General features: G+C 46.1%; 1 long non-coding RNA gene across 1 annotated transcript; it reads right to left on the bottom strand.

The window, feature by feature from the left end:
* Positions 1-7,908: 7,908 nt before the first annotated feature.
* On the bottom strand, positions 7,909-13,767 carry LOC112060329 (uncharacterized). The gene is made up of 3 exons (XR_002889649.3): positions 13,412-13,767; positions 12,266-12,480; positions 7,909-11,089 (listed from the first exon to the last, which is right to left on the bottom strand). It is a non-coding gene; the product is annotated as an uncharacterized LOC112060329 (long non-coding RNA).
* Positions 13,768-15,991: the final 2,224 nt, after the last annotated feature.

Genomic DNA, 15,991 nt, shown 5'->3' with positions numbered 1-15,991 from the left:
TCTCTTTTCTTCTACAAGATGTCCCGTGCTGGCCTCCTTTTTCCTTCAGGGGAGGGAAAGAGAGAGAGAGAGAGAGGATGCTACCTCCAGCTCTCCTGCCCACCCTGTCCTTCAGAGCAAAGAGACCCTACCAAAAATTTGCCCTGCCCAAGCCAGGATCCAGAGGAAACACAACAGCCCAGTTGGCTCCTTCTCCCCTCCTGGCATTTCCTCAATGGATGTGGGGACAGAGAGAGCAGTTGTGAGCACAAGTGTTGTTCCCTTACCCATCCTCCCTCCACCACACACGCACTTACTTTTGTTTGGCTTCTTTTGGTGCCTTCTCGGAGACATGGGCTCCTCTAGGCTACATTTAGCCAGTTGTCTCTACTCCTTTCCAGATGCATTGTCACACAAGATGATGCAATAGTATTCCACCACAAAACGTCAACACCCACAATGGCACATAACCATACTTTCTATTTTGATCTACTTTCACTACTGATTTCTGATCATTAAATTCCATCCTTGAGGGGGGCAAACAAACAATCAAACAAGCATGCCTCCCCCTCCCATATTTCAGAAGCATTTTCCTCTTGCTTCACAAATATAAGCATCCCTCTCCCTTGCAGGTTAAAAAGTGTTATGATTCAGCTACGATATGTACCACAGCACAGATGGCAACTGAGGAGAGTTATTTTGACAGTTGACTTAAAATTTAATTTATACTCTTCATTTTCTGGAAGAAAGTATTTTCCAAATCCCCTGTCATCCTTCTTTTTATTTTAAAGGTGTACACACTTCACCACTTCACAGACTTCCTTCTTTCTTCTTTTTTCATGGACCACACTCAGCATTGTTCCCTTGGCATAGTGTAAACACTACTGCCATGGAGGAAGACAATGCTTATAATGAATGATGCATTTAACTTCAAAGGATTTCTCTTGTTTGTCTTAACTTTAAATCATTTTTATGACAATTTAAAAAACAACTTTCTGTTCTTCTTAGTACTGCAGTGGGTTTGTTTAGCCTTTTAATATTTTGTTTTGCTTTTAGACTGTGCAGTGTGTGATGTTTAAATTATCATTGCTTGTTTATTATTGTTCTATTAAATACTTAGACCGTGTTCATGTACCTTGTCAGAGGAGTGGTTTAAAAATTAAATTGTCATTATTATTATTGCTTAATAGCTCCAACAACAAATTTAATCAATCTAAGGACCAGGCTGAGTAAGAATTCTGTTTAGTTCAGGTACTGTGGGAGGCTGCATAAGGCACCCATCAATTTTAGCAGCATACATCATTGCTCTGCTCTGCTCTTGCATTTTGTCCTCTTTAGCTTGGCTTTTCACTACTGGCAGAGGGTGCCACATCAGAGAGAGCTGCTAAATATGGGTGAGATTTTTATTGAACCTCAATTTTTTTTTCTTTTTATTCATCATTTTCATAGTACTGGTGGCAGCACGGGGTGAAATAAAAAGTTTCCATTTAACAATTAAGAGCCTGATCCAAATTCCTTGACATGAATGAAAGGGTTCCCACAGTCTCCAAAGGGCTTTTGGTCTGGCTCTAGACCAGTCAAATGGATTTTAAATGGGTGCACAAAAGTGAAAAAGATGTATAAAAATGTTACTGTAGCTATAAATCCAAGATGATGTTTGTGCATTTTATACACAGCAAACGATCCTTTTCATTCAATTTATGGTAGGTTTCTATTTTAAATCAGTACCAAAAACTAAAATGTATCAGATCATTTTGCTTTGCAGACTACACAGAGGAGCGGTATAACAGTGGGCCCTTTAAGGCAGGTATAGTGGCCCAGGACAGCAGGCCTATGGTCCAGCGCTACTCTGTTCCAACAGTAACACATTTGTAGTCTGAAGGAACAACTGGCCGTTGGAAACTGGCACAACAAAGCATAGTGAGAAAGGTGGCAGGGTTTTGAGCAACACCCTTTGCTTGGTGAAGGGGGGACCTGAAGGGAATAGGACCTGCTGTTGGGGTAGGGACTAGAAGGGGCCCAGGAATGAACCCAAGAATGGCTCTGGAAGAAGCAAGGGAAAGAGCCAAGGAAGAGACCACCAGATGACTGGGGGAACATATCCTGAGGAGTAGTTGTCATTTGACCCAAGAACCTGATAGACTTGTTCCAAGAGGAAGGAAGTGGTCTGAGGGGTGGATGGGGTGACTTTGAGGTTTGTACCAGATACCTGCTCCATCACTCATGGCCCAAAGCTGGAGCCGCCGGGCAGGGAAGGGTGAGCATTGCCTTTTGTCTGAGGGGTGGTGCAGGAGTACCCCAGAGAGGTAGGGTGAGTTGCAGACCTGGGTTTGTTTGGACTTTTTTGTTAATTTGGATTTTGGTTCCCCTGGAAGAGGCAGGGTTCTGGCGTAGCTGGAGCGCTAAACCAACCAAGAGAAACTGCCTATGGCTGCATTCATACTGCAAGAAAGGATGGCCCAGCTACAGTAGTATATATCTGGGATCTGATCCTACTCTCATCCAAGTCTACGAGAGTTCTGAATTAACTTTAATAGGAGCTGTATTGGGCTATTGATCAGCAGTGCCTTGTTTGCCAAGATAAGGCAAGTTTAGGGGAGTTCACAGTAGCAGCTGAAGAGGTCTCAGACAGTTCAACCCCATTAAATGATTCTCTCTTCTCCCCCGTCTTTTCCTTGCTGTGTGTGATGGCAGCATGTGAGAGACATTCAGACGAGATTACATCTTTCTGATTTTCTGCATTGAGCCTTGGAGGTAGCCTGCCCTCAGCATTGCCCCTGAAGTGTGAACCTAGTAATGTTGCCAGTATACAGTGCTCATTTTCAGACACGATGCTTATTTTGGGAGCACTTGAGAGATTTACAGCCATATCCTCCGCCAGCACGACAACAGGCCTGTCAGCTTTTCTCTTCAAATTCTCTCCAGGTCACCCAGGAAAAAGAGTAGAAACTTAATCTGAGGAAGGCTTTGACTGATAGTTCGACTGACTGCGCTGATGTTCAGGGCAGTGGCTTGAACTGGCTCTGACAAACTGACCAGACTTTCAAAGCATTCTGCCTGCTGTGCCTGGTAACGCTCACATTCACCTTTCCCAGTTTTTCTGCACCCTGAGCCACTCCGGTGCTGAGTAGATTCCCAGCACGCAGGTCCCACTGTAAGCACTCGTTATACCACTATGATGCTCCTGTTCTGAAGGGCCGAAAAAGTAAATGGCCATTGCAGCCTGATTCCCAGGCAAGAGGAGGCAGATTGACAGAATCAGATGGCATGGAAAATGTACAATGTGCTAATCGCTGATGTCTTTAACAGCTCTGGCCTTGTTGGCGCTATCAGCAGACATGAGAAACCAGTGGCACGACTTCTACTCAGCTCTCACTAGGAATGGCTGTAATTTCAGAGATTTTTCCTAAGTATCTGTGGAAGGAAATATATAGATCAGCAGCCCAAAATCCAAATAGGAACTGAGGAGGCAGTTTTTCCATTTTCTAAGCCTGAATTTATCTATCTGAAAACTCTGCTGTGAAACTGATTCACCCTTGTGAAAGAATTTTCATTGGGAGGTCTTGTGCCATCCCCAATGCCCTGGCTTACATCCAAAGGTGCCTTGAAATTTCCTGCTTGCTCCCCCAACCTCCCTCCAAAAAAGCACTCCCTGGAAGTGCCTGTCCTGAGCCTCTCAGGAATTTTCAAGATCACTTGGCACAAGGTGGAAACTCAGATTGCAAAGCAGTTCAAGGTATCAATAAAAACCACATAGGATTGGGCTCCTGATTTAAACCTGCCCTGTGGCTGATGTTAATTTCCATCTGCTTCTTAACCACTGCCAGATAAATGCTGCAGGGAATTTGGGGGCCTCCAATGACAAGATAGGACTCATTCCATCACTGAACGAAGTATCCAATGGGAGTTTTTTGTTTGGTTTCCTTAGGCTGAGACCTACAGGGTCTAGCATGCCTCACCCAGGGCCCAGATTGTTCTGTGCCGAGCCATGCTCAGAGGGGGCCCTCTGCAGGCAGATCTCCCCCTGCCTGAGCAGAAGTGCTGGTGGTCAGTCAACAGCACAGCCTGCTCCTCAGTGGGATCAGGAGTCTGCCAGTGCTCACAGTCAGGGAGTGGGCTGGGCCTGGCAGGGGCTATGCCAAGGGAACAGCCATGCTATGTACATAGTCCCCTACCCCTTTTTGGAACTCTCCTCTGTACAGTGGGACCTACCCATTAAACGGGAGTCTCTGAAGCAGTGTCTGGAAGTACGCTCAGCATGGCTTCTTTGGAGCAATTCTTGTAGCGAACACAAGAGAGCGCCAGGGTGCCCTGGAACCAGTAGAGAGACACGTGGCCTCAGCCCACACAGGCCCTGGCTTCAGCAAGAACCTGCAAGTTCTGGAGACCAAACCCCTGCCTGTTCCATTGGTGGGAACTCTGCTCCCTCCAGGGAACCTTCCAGAGTTTCCCATGCCTGTGCCCTTTCTGTGAGTTTTCCCACCTGGGGGTGGACATGGGCGTGAGGTGGGGGTTGATCTTGCTGCTAATTTTTTACCCAGGCTGAGTGTGGCTTTACCGGCAACAATTGGTCCAGGAACCAGTTAGTATTTATTCATGACTAACTGTAAAACAAATGTGAATGTTACTCTCCATGACCAGCTCTGCTAGGAGAAAGGAAACGTTGCATGAGTCACCACTGCAATTGGCCATGGAACATCCATAAAATATGATCCGTTTCCTGTATTTGGTGAGCAAGGGATAATTTCCCCATAAATTGGGAAATGACTTTATGACTGAGTAGTAGTCATGGGCATGCAGCGTATGTTGCATGCAGTTTGATTTCTGGTTCACTTAGCCTTGGTAATGTGAATCCAGCTGACTTAGGGATTGCTTGGAGCCCTTTATATCGCTAGTGTGGGCAGCACTGAATGACTAGCAGAGCCTTTTTGGAAAGGAAGGTCTGACTTGGAACAATGCCATGAGTAACCCTGGGCATGAGTTTATTTAAAAGGGTTGTGGGCAACAAGTGCAAAACAGAGCTGTAGATCATTCAGGAATGTAATTGGCAAGGTGCTGACATGCTGGGATCCTAATGAGGAAATTATGGTATTTCTCTGCCATGCTTTTCCTGTGGGGTCCCTTGCCGTGATGCATTACATTTCTTTAGGAATGCAATGTTTTTGCACACTGCTCTTACTTGCAGCATGACGGGCAAGTCTCAGAGGCTTGATTAATTAAAATAGAGACCACCTCTTTATCTGTTTACTTACAAGGCGTCCACAGACACTGAGCCTGAAACTCACTCACACTAATGCCACTTTATGCTGCGCTGGCAATCGGATGTGGGTATAGCTGGTAAAGGGAATGAGGCTCACTGTGTCACTTGTTGCTTTTATATCATCTTCCCCATCAACCTTCAACCACCACTGCCCAGGACAGATCTCTAATGGTGATGCCTCTTGAGCAACCATCTGAGGCCTGGTCTACACTACGAGTTTAGGTTGAATTTAGCAGCGTTAAATCGAATTAAGCCTAGACACGTCCACACGACGAAGCCCTTTTTTTTTACTTAAAGGGCCCTTTAAACCGGTTTCTTTACTCCACCTCCGACGAGGGGATTAGCGCTAAAATCGGCCTTTGCGGGTCGGATTTGGGGTAGTGTGGATGGAATTGGATGTTATTGGCCTCCGGGAGCTATCCCACAGTGCTTCATTGTGACCACTCTGGACAGCACTCTCAATTCAGATGCACTGACCAGGTGGACAGGAAAAGCCCCGTGAACTTTTGAATTTCATTTCCTGTTTGCCCAGCATGGAGAGCACAGGTGACCACGCAGAGCTCATCAGCACAGGTAACCATGATGGAGTCCCAGAATCGCAAAAGAGCTCCGGCATGGACAGAACGGGATGTACGGGATCTGCTCGCCATATGGGGAGATGAATCAATGCTAGCTGAACTCCATAGCAGTAAACGAAATGGCAAAATATTAGAAAAAGTCTCAAAGGCCATGAAGGACAGAGGCCATAACAGGAATGCACAGCAGTGCCGCGTGAAAATTAAGGAGCTAAGGCAAGCCTACCACAAAGCCAGAGAGGCAAATGGAAGGTCCGGGGCAGAACTGCAAACATGCCGCTTCTACGCGGAGCTGCATGCCATGCTAAGGGGTGCACCCACCACTACCCCAACCGTGTGCTTTGACTCCATCAATGGAGAATCACGCAACAGGGAAGTGGGTTCGGGGTACGAGGAAGATGATGATGAAGACAATGAAGATAGCTCACAGTAAGGAAGCGGAGAAACCGGTTTCCCCAACAGCCAGGATATGTTTATCACCCTGGACCTGGAACCAGTAACCCCTGAACTCACCCAAGGCGTGCTCCCAGACCCTGAGGGCACACAAGGGACCTCTGGTGAGTGTACCTTTGTAAATATTACACATGGTTTAAAAGCAAGCGTATTTAATGATTAATGATTAATTTGCCCTGGCAACCGCGGCCAGTACAGCTACTCGAAAAGTCTGTTAACGTGTATGGGGATGGAACGGAAATCCTCCAGGGACATCTCTAGAAAGCTCTCCTTCATGTACTCCCAAAGCCTTTGCAAAAGGTTTCTGGGGAGGACTGCCTTATCCCGTCTGCCATGGTAGGACACTACCATGCCAGGCCAGTAGCACGTAGTCTGGAATCATTGCATAACAAAGCATGGCAGCGTATGGTCCCGGTGTTTGCTGGCATGCAGACAACATCCATTCCTTATCTCCCTTTGTTATCCTCAGGAGAGTGATATCATTCACGGTCACCTGGTTGAAATGGGATGATTTTATTAAGGGGACATTCAGAGGTGCCCGTTCCTGCTCGGCTGAACAGAAAAGTTCCCCGCTGTTAGCCACGCGGTAGGGGGGAGGGGTGAAGTGATCATCCCAGAGAATTGGGTGTGTGTGTGGGGGGGGGTAGTTGGGTTTGTGCTGCATGTTAACCCGGAAACCACAGCCCCTCCTTTTACATTGCAAACCCATTTTAAATGGCCAACCCAATGGGAGCTTGGTATGGGAAATGAGGGCGCTACTGTTTGAAACCATTCCCACATGTTAAGAAGGTTAAAAAAGCCAAAAGACTGTGGCTTACCATGGCTGCCTGCAAGCCGAAATCTGTTGCCTGGAACTGTGTGAGTGATCTCTCACACCAAACCGGCAGGCCCTCAATATAAGAGAAAAAATGCGACCTTGTAACGAAAGCACACGTGTTGTGTAATGGGAACAGCAAAATTTAACGTGAAAGAGTGTACCCATTGTTTTCTAAAATGTGGTTTTTTTAACCACCTCTCCCTTCTCCTCCACCAGCTGCAAATGTTTCTCCTTCAGAGAGGCTAGTGAAGATTAGAAGGAGAAAACGGCGGACTCGGGATGATATGTTCTCGGAGCTCCAGATGTCCTCCGATGCTGACAGAGCACAGCAGAATGCGTGGAGGCAGTCAATGTCAGAGTGCAAAAAAGCACAATATGAACGAGAGGAGAGGTGGCGGGCTGAATAGAGCAAGTGGCGGGCTGAAGAGGATAGGTGGCGTCAGCTTGCTGACAGAAGGCAAGAGTCGATGCTCCGGCTGCTGGAGCATCAAACTGATATGCTCCAGCGTATGGTTGAGCTGCAGGAAAGGTAGCAGGAGCAGAGACCGCCGCTACAGCCCCTGTGTAACCAACAGCCTTCCTCCCCAATTTCCATAGCCTCCTCACCCAGACGCCCAAGAATGCGGTGGGGGGGCCTCCGGCCACCCAGTCACTCCACCCCAGATGATTGCCCAAGCATCAGAAGGCTGGCCTTCAATAAGTGTTAAAGTTTTAAAGTTTTAAACTGCAGTGTGTCCTTTTCCTTCCCTCCTCCCCCAGCCCTCCTGGGCTACCTTGGCAGTTATCTCCCTAGTTGTGTGATGAATTAATAAAGAATGCATGAATGTGAAGTAACAATGACTTTATTGCCTCTGCAAGCGGTGCTCGAAGGGGGGAGGGGAGGGTGGTTAGTTTACAGGGAAGTAGAGTGAACCGGGGGGAGAGGGGACGGAGGGTTCATCAAGGAGAAACAAACAGAAGTTTCACACCGTAGCCTGGCCAGTCACAAAACTCGTTTTCAAAGCTTCTCTGATGCGCACCGCACCCTGCTGTACTCTTCTAACCACCCTGGTGTCTGGCTGCGCGTAATCAGCGGCCAGGCGATTTGCCTCAACCTCCCACCCCGCCATAAATGTCTCCCCCTTACTCTCACAAATATTGTGGAGCGCACAGCAAGCAGCAACAACAATTGGAATATTGGCTTCGCTGAGGTCTATCCGAGTCAGTAAACTGCGCCAGCGCACTTTTAAACGTCCAAATGCACATTCCACCACCATTCGGCACTTGCTCAGCCTATAGTTGAACAGGTCCTGACTCCTGTCCAGGGTGCCTGTGTACGGCTTCATGAGCCATGGCATTAAGGGGTAGGCTGGGTCCCCAAGGATAATGATAGGCATTTCAACATCCCCAACGGTTATTTTCTGGTCCCGGAAGAAAGTCCCTTCCTCCAGCTTTTGAAACAGACCAGAGTTCCTGAATAACGAGCATCATGTACCTTTCCCGGCCATCCCACGTTGATATTAGTGAAATGTCCCTTGTGATCCACCAGGGCTTGCAGCAGCATTGAAAAGTACTCCTTGCGGTTTATGTACTCGGTGGCTTGGTGCTCCGGTGACAAGATAGGGATATGGGTTCCGTCTATCGCCCCACCACAGTTTGGGAATCCCATTGCAGCAAAGCCATCCACTATGACCTACACGTTTCCCAGAGTCACTACGCTTGATATCAGCAGCTCTTTGATTGCGTTGGCTACTTGGATCACAGCAGCCCCCACAGTAGATTTGCCCACTCCAAATTGATTCCCGACTGACCGGTAGCTGTCTGACGTTGCAAGCTTCCACAGGGCTATCGCCACTCGCTTCGCAACTGTGAGGGCTGCTCTCATCCTGGTATTCTGGCGCTTCAGGGCAGGGGAAAGCAAGTCACAAAGTTCCATGAAAGTGCCCTTACGCATGCAAAAGTTTCACAGCCACTGGGAATCGTCCCACACCTGCAACACGATGCGGTTCCACCAGTCTGTGCTTGTTTCCCGGGCCCAGAATCGGCATTCCATGGCATGAATCTGTCCCAGTAACACCATGATTTGCACATTGCTGGGGCCTGTACTTTGTGAGAGGTCTATGTCCATGTCAATTTCCTCATCACTCTCGTCGCCGCGCTGCAATCACTGCAATTGCCTCCTCACCTGGTTTTGCTTTGGCATGTTCTGGCTCTGCATATACTCCAGTACAATGCGTGTGGTGTTCATAGTGCTCATAATTCCCGCGGTGATCTGAGCGGGCTCCATGATCCCAGTGCTATGGAGTCTGGGCTGAAAAAAGGCGCGAAACTATTGTCTGACGGAGGGAGGAAGGGAGGGGCGAGTGATGACATGGCTTACAGGTAGAGGGAATTAAAATCAACAAAGGTGGCTGTGCATCAGGGAGAAACACAAACAACTGTCACACAGAATGGCCCCCGCAAAGATTGAACTCAAAACCCTGGGTTTAGCAGGCCGTTGATTTCACGGCGGGAGGAGGAAGCAAATGAATACAGAACAAATCGGGTCCATCTATTTTTTACATCTTAAGCTGGCAGCAGACGGTGCAGCATGACTGATAGCCATCGGCATCTTCTGAGTGCTTGGCAGAAGATGCTGTACTACGACTGCTAGCCATCATCGTCAAGACGGTTCAATAGGACTGTCGGCAGGACTGAGTCTCCAGGAGACAAAACATGTCTGCCCAGGTGCCTCTGATCAAATTCACTGAGGAATATGATGATGATGGATATCAATCGTAATACACTATCTACTGCCAAAAGGCAAGGAGCTGCTGCTGTATAGCAATGCAGCCCCACATCTGCCAGCACCCAGATAGCCGATGACGGCTACCAGTCATACTGCACTGTCTACTGCCAAAAGGCAATTAGCTGCTGCTGTGTAGCAATGCAGTACCACGTCTGCCGGCACCCAGATGACATATGGTGACGGTGAGCTGAGCTGAGCTGAGCGGGCTCTATGCTTGCCGTGATATGTTGTCTGCACAGGTAACCCAGGTAAAAAGGCGCGAATCGATTGTCTGCCATTGCTCTGACGGAGGGGGAGGGGCCTGACAACATGTACCCAGAACCCCCCGCGACACTGTTTTTGCATAATCAGGCATTGGGATCTCAACCCAGAATTCCAATGGGCAGCGGAGACTGCAGGAACTGTGGGATAGCTACCCACAGTGCAATGCTCTGGAAGTCGACGCTAGCCTCGGTACTGTGGACGCGGTCCGCCGACTTAATGCAGTTAGAGCATTTTATGTGGGGACACACACAATCAACTGTATAAAAGCGATTTCTATAAAACCGGCTTCTATAAATTTGACCTAATTTCGTAGTGTAGACATACCCTTAGTAGCAGTAGTAGTACACCCTTGCATTACTTCAGTCCCTATGAGTCCTAGTCATGGACTAGTACCCATTTGTGCTATGCACTGCACTGATAAGCTGAACCGTGCGCTTCTGTCTCAGGTCTTTGCACTTCACTTGCATGTGTTCATGTTTTCTGAACTTGTTGAACATCCACCTGGGGAGTATAGATGATATGGGCTCTGCCTCCCAGAACGTACAGACTAAGACCTGCGTGGAGTTAACCAGCAAGGTCAGTGTTAAAAGGCAATCCATGCTGCAGCTTTGCTGTGGGCATGTGTGCATCTGTGCTTAGGGCTCATGGATGGAATTGGACTGAAAGCTCAAACTAAAGCCATCCGTGCAGTTCCAGAACAAACACAGCGCAAGCTTCCCCCTCCAATGTGCCTCAACCCTCACTGGGCCGGCTCCTCCCTACAGGGACAAGGAAGATCAGGCTCCTGGACAGGTACCACAGTGACAGCTGTGGGTAGCGTAAGAACCTGAACAAAATGGAAAGGAATGCCTGCTCAGCCCTTTATCTATCAGCTGAGAGGACCAACAGGGATATCGATTATTGTCTCTCACTTCTGCACATCCAGGCTTCCCTCAACGGCAAGGACCCCCCACTCTCCTCTCCTGCAGATGTATCTGGAAATGGAAAAAGGAATTAAAAACAAACAAACCAATGGTTCTGGCTGCTGTGATTTTCTGCCTCAGTGGGGTTACTCCCAACTTACACCAGTGTAAATGACTAACTCAGCTGCACATTTTTTCTTTTTTAAGAAGGAGGCAGGGAAGAACCCTTCTTTGCTTGCTTAATTAGCCTCTTATCTATCATACTCTCTTCCTCTTCAACCTCTATTCTCATTCATGCAGATTTATAGTGGCCAGCAAATCGGCAACACCTGCACATCCTGTAGCTGCAGCAGGCAGCTTCCCCTTACTGCTAATGGATTTAGAATAAATGGGGGACTTTTTCTCCACCCTCATTAAATCAAATTGAAACTGATTTCTGACATGGCAGCTGGACAAGCTGCAATGTCTTGAACTAACAGCCACCCCCTGATGACTGAATCATTCTCTCCCCCTTCCTTCTCCACCCCCCTTTTGTTTTTCAAACTAGGTGCAGTCAGCAGAGCACACTTCCTGGGAAGTCATGATGGCTACTTCATCATCTTTTATTTTTGTAAGTCACATACCCCTGAACAGTGAACTGTTCCAAATTTGCAGGCGTGTGCGGAGATGGATGAGTTACAGATTCCATGTACGTGGACAACAGATGTGGGGAAGGACCTTGATGTGGTCCAGCAGCTCAGGTTTGAGAAATGTGCTCACACATTCCCCAGAGTGAGGGGGGCTGCTTCTGCCATGGCTCTGTCTCACTGCTGTCAGAGTTGGGCTTGTTTGTTTTAACATTGCTCACTTTTAGAGAAGTGAAGTTCAGATCCAAATTTTCCCAGAGCAAACACAGGCGCTTGGTTGGATCCATTATATATAGAGAGGCTAGGTACATTTTTCAAAAATGCCTAAATCAATGGGTTTTAGGGCCAGGTTTTCAATGGTATTAGGTGTCTAAAAATACAGATGCTTTTAAAAATCCCACTGAGCCCACTGTCTGCATCTTTAGATCCCTAAATACCTTTGAAAATCTGGTCCTAAGTGGCTAGGTCAGATTTGAAAATGACATTTAAGAGCCTAAGTCACTTCTGCTGTAACACTTGAATCTTACTCTGTATTTTCTCAGTTTGGGTCAGAGGGTGAAGTAGCTGCTGGGCTTGGGACGGCTCATTAGAAAGAAAGGGAGCTGTGAAATTGGGATCTGACCTTTCTCAACAGGTGGGGGTGTTCAGATTCATGCTTGCTTTTGGTTCAGACCCATGCCGAGTTGTTTCTTTCCTGTTGGTTGCTGTTACATGTTCTCTTTCCATATGTGAATTTGTTTTTCAAGCCGCAAGCACCTCAGGGTGAGGTTAGTCTGAATTTCTTTACTGCAACCCATATGTCAACACACGGAGACCCAAACATGGGGAAAGACACCCCTATATGAGGGACACAAGTAAAACAACTGCATAAAAGGATTAGAAGAAGCTGGGAGTCCCGTCTCTAATCTACAGTATTTCTGACTTTCCCGACACACGGCTGACCTCTTTTTGTTTTTAAAATAAAAAATATATGACAGCTGAATGGTTTTTTTTTATATGGAGCAAGGTGTCAGGGACTTTACTCAGAGCCTAGATTTCTACATATAATCAAACAAGGGAAAACATATTTTACAGAACAAGAATATTTTTATCTTAGGTCTGGTAAAAAAAAAAGAAGAAGAAAAGAAGGTGCACCCAGTTTACACACTCGTATAGGAAGATAACCTCAATTCCAGGGGAAGAAATAACACAAAAACCTGAAAGAAAGGTAAAATACTAGTATTATAAAACACCATGAGGCACCATGGAGAAAGCAATAGAACTACAGTAGAGAGCAAGGCCCAGACTGTGTGCTTAGGGCAGGTATTCGGGATATATGTCAACACTCAGTTTGGCCTAATATTTCCATGGAGAACTATCAAATGGACATAGAGAGAAACAGCACAGAGAGAAACAGCAAACCAACACAGTAGGGGGAAAGTCCTGCCCATACTCTGCACCCCTAGAAGGTCCTGGATGGGGACAAGCCTTCAGGGGCCTATACTGGGGGATCTGTACCTGCTGCACCAAAGGGTTTGGGGTAAAGCCAGCAGATCCACTATTATGCAGCCTTCCTGCATAACAAGAGCTGCATATGCAGTACTGCAGCCATCAGGCTTCACTAGTGGCCACAAATCTGATAGGTTTCTGCTCCCCGCTTGGGGAAGAGGATTTGGTAGTGTTATTTGTGGCAACCTAATGTCACTGTGCAGACAGGCCACTGCAGGGGAATTGAGGGAGAAACACAAAAGCTCTAGGCGAGGAGGAAACAAGTCATTCAGTTACTCACCTTTGCCTTGGTGGCCCGAGTCTGCGCATTGACGGATTCCACCCAGAGCCAGGGGACCCTCATGCCCCACTCAGGGTTGGGGGGGTGCAGTCCCTCACACTTCATTTTGAGAGGGATCAAGGACTTGCCCCTAAAATTAAAGAGCTTTTTATGTTAAAGAGACAGACTCCTGAGGATCCATCTTCAGTCTGTGGTATTTCAAACAATCCCATCACCATCATCTCTAGGTACCAACCCAGCATTATTATAACCAAAAAGTCACCAAAAAGTTATAGAAAAGGCACTCAGTCCGTAAGAAGCTGTAGGTATTTATCAATGTGAGAATGTTTTATGTATGAAGAGACTTAAACTTAACTAAGCCCTCTCAGTTTCTGGAATGGTATCGTGTTTCCAGGCTCTGACAGCAACAATTTTTACTGCTCACTAGTCAGCATTTCTGTCTATAATTTAAGGTAACAACCGCATGAAAACCCAAGGGTTTGTGTGAAATGGAGTTAAATTTAGGTCTGAAAAGAGGGACAGCTGAGAAGCATGCGGCAGCTGTCGGGGAGGTGGCATGGTCTGCTGATTAGGACAAGGGAGTGGAGTCAGGAGAGCTAGATGCTATTTCTAGCTTTGCCACAGGTTTTCTCTGGGGGCTTGAGTAAATGGCTTAACTTCTCTCTGTTTCAGTTTCCCTATCTTTACAATGGGATGAATAATACTGAATGAGCTACAATGCTTTGAGATCCTTGGATGAAAGATGATACACAAGTGCAAGGTATTATCAATGAGCACCCACAGTACTAGACCTGCCCCAACCATCTGGCTTGCTAGATAGTTATATTTATTTTTCTTAATATGAGAAATGTTTAAAGCTTGTTAAGCTTATTAACACTGTTTGGCACGTTACGGGCTGTTGTGTGGCTTACACCACACTGGAGTTTAGCTCTGCTTCCTACCAATGGAATTAGGCTCATGTTCTTGGTCATCACAATGGCCAATGATAGAGGGTACCAGTATTGAGTGGCTGGTTTGCTTAACACTATATGTTCTGTAGTCCGTTGATCTGAAAGGAGATGTTAGCAGCTGAAGTTATAAAGCAGATGTAAATTGCTATTGTCACATGCTTCTAAAAGTCTCAGATATTAATACAGGGCTGAAATTTTTTATTTTTAGTTGGTCAAAATATGAATTCTTCAGAAAGTTTAAGCAAAATCCCTTCTGACTGCTGAGTGATGTGAAGGAAATAAATACACTCTCCCACTCTGGCATCAATTTTCTAATATTTTTGTAATTCAGTAAGGAGGACTGTGTGTTTACAACCAGATCTGAAAACCATTTAGCTTATAGTAATAAAGCTACAATCCACAGTAAAGTCATTTCTGCACATGCTCAGAAAGCATATGCTGAGGGTTCCCCCCCCCAGTATTAGAATTCCAGCTGAGCCCTGCCCCCTTTGATGTCATCACACCATTCTCCTCAACAGTCCTGAGAGGTCTAAGGGAATGCTCTTGGCCTGCTGGTGAGCTGTAAGTGAGAGAACACTATCAACATTACGTTGAAATACACACAGCTAATTCCTCCAAAAATCCCTAAGCACACAAAACAACCTACACCCCCACCCCAAAACCTTCTTAACTCACTATCTTAATATCAAGGACAAGAGAAATTGTGGACTCCAGAATTGTAGGGAATCTGAAGGGGTTTTGTTTTTGTTTTGCCGAATTCTGCAATTAAGCTTTCATTAAAAACATACATTTCTATTGTTGCCCCTGTGCCAAGGCATAGAAGAATTCCAGGGCCTTGCAGGGCAGCTTCTCACTGGAGGAGAAATCTGTGACTCAAGAGTTTGGGTATATTAAGTGTAACTTGCTTTTTTTTTTCTCCTTTCTCTTTCTTTTTTTGTTTTTTGTTTTTTAAAACACATATGCACCATTCCTGGGACTGAGGCAGTCACAAACAGGCAGGCAAATCCTTTCTTCCAGAAATCTCAGCTGACACACCGATGTCCAGTTCCCAGGATGTTACTGTGTCCCAAGCATTGTTTTCAAACATGGAGAATAAAACAAAACTCTGCTATCTGATACAGCTTCCCTCAAAGGATAACTGCACAGCAAAACTAACAATACAGCATAACTTAAAAGACTAAAACCTTGCTCACACTAAGAAAAAAAAACTTGTAAGATCATGTATAACAGTGCCATCTAGTGGCACCTGCTATAAACACTATCTTTTCCCATTGCAAGGTATAAGTTTGCATGGAAGGATTTGATTTTTATCAGTAAATTGTCAGCAAATGTCAATTCTACCAAACACACACAAACCAATGACAAATATTTCCATCAATAATAATCAAAATTAACAGATAGGCAAAGCAAGAAAAATGTTGCTTGAGAACGTCTTAGAGTTTTATTTAAGGATATTTATTCTGTATATTTTGACGTGATGTAGACAATTTGTGTTTTAACAGTCAAAGATTTAACTCTTTGAGTCTCAATGTCTTCTGCCATTAAATAGTTGTTGTCTGATCCCACCCATTGTCTGCCTCACCCATAATTTCCCACAACTGTGAAAATTTAAATAAATACAAATCTACAA

The sequence above is a fragment of the Chrysemys picta genome, chromosome 7 (genome assembly GCF_011386835.1).
Source record: "Chrysemys picta bellii isolate R12L10 chromosome 7, ASM1138683v2, whole genome shotgun sequence".
Taxonomy (NCBI): Eukaryota; Metazoa; Chordata; order Testudines; family Emydidae; genus Chrysemys; species Chrysemys picta.
Note: the sequence above shows the minus strand (reverse complement) of the source record. Positions and strands in the feature narration are given on the sequence as shown.